This window comes from Papio anubis, unplaced genomic scaffold (genome assembly GCF_008728515.1).
Source record: "Papio anubis isolate 15944 unplaced genomic scaffold, Panubis1.0 scaffold7439, whole genome shotgun sequence".
In the NCBI taxonomy this organism is placed as follows: domain Eukaryota; kingdom Metazoa; phylum Chordata; class Mammalia; order Primates; family Cercopithecidae; genus Papio; species Papio anubis.
In genome coordinates this window covers 1-1,238 of record NW_022167664.1, presented here as the reverse complement: position 1 = coordinate 1,238, position 1,238 = coordinate 1, and the positions used below count along the sequence as shown (strand labels likewise).

The 1,238-nt window shown below is 51.8% G+C and overlaps 1 long non-coding RNA gene across 1 annotated transcript; it reads left to right on the top strand.

Annotated features, from left to right (window-relative positions):
* The first annotated feature begins 6 nt into the window (after nt 1-6).
* LOC116273477 lies at nt 7-755 on the top strand. The gene is made up of 2 exons (XR_004181804.1): nt 7-292; nt 495-755. It is a non-coding gene; the product is annotated as an uncharacterized LOC116273477 (long non-coding RNA).
* The last annotated feature ends 483 nt before the right edge of the window (nt 756-1,238 follow it).

Here is a 1,238-nt window from a genome sequence, read left to right as displayed (position 1 = left end):
GTTCAGAGCCCCCGAGGGAGGGTCTGCCGGGCAGCTCAGCCCAGCACTCTATGTAAGGAAGTCTTCAGTGCCACTGTCCAGGATGTCTTCCCGGGGGTTCGGCCTGAACGTCTTGACCATGCTGTGCTGGAGGCAGGAGGGGTGTCTTCATGTGGATTGACTGTACATATTTCTTTGGCAGATGGCTGAGCTCTGTGACCCCGGGGCCTGTTTCAGCCTCCTGCTGTCAGAAAGCAGCTGTTTGGAAAGAGGCTGTGATTCGGCCTTGTTTGAGGGCGGATACTCTGAATGGGTGAGGCTTGGAATCCTCCCTTTGGAACAAAGAAACATGTAATGATTTTGCTCAAGGTAGAATTGGGGGACTAGGCAGAGTGGGCTCCTGCCCTCCCTAGGGTGGTTCTGTCTTTTGCAAAGGTGGCTGCATCCTTAGGGGAAGGTGAGGGGAGAAGCAGAGAGCATGGAGAGCAGTGGCTTTTGATTTCTCTCTCTCCCAGTTGGGCCGGACTCTGGACGTGAGGCTGAGGGAGTGCATGGCTCAGACGCTCAGATGCTCGGAATGCTTCCGGCTGCTTTTCTGTTGGTAACTCACGTGTTCTTCGTGCAGGCTGGCATTTTTCTTTCATGGGTTTTTTTTCACTGGTCAGAATTATAGTCTTCTGATTGTATGTACATAGCTGGTTATTATCAGATACATAATTTAAAAATGTGCATCTAAATATAGATTTTATTGGTGAATGCATTGTGTTCTCATTCCATAAAAAGTCTTTTTTTTTTTTTTTTTTTTTAGACGGAGTCTCGCTCTGTCGCCCAGGCTGGAGTGCGGTGGTGCGATCTCGGCTCACAGCAAGCTCCACCTCCCGGGTTCACGCCATTCTCCTGCCTCAGCCTCCTGAATAGCTGGGACTACAGGCGCCCGCCGCCACGCCCGGCTAATTTTTTGCGTTTTTAGTAGAGACGGGGTTTCACCTTCTTAGCCAGGATGGTCTCGATCTCCTGACCTCGTGATGCACCCGCCTCGGCCTCCCAAAGTGCTGGGATTTCAGGTGTGAGCCACTGCGCCTGACCCTCCATAAAAAGTCTTAAGCACAAAATTATGTTAGAAAAAAAAACCCTGGGGCCGGGCGTGGTGGCTCAAGCCTGTAATCCCAGCACTTTGGGAGGCCGAGACGGGCGGATCACGAGGTCAGGAGATCGAGACCATCCTGGCTAACGCGGTGAAACCCCGTCTCTACTAAAAA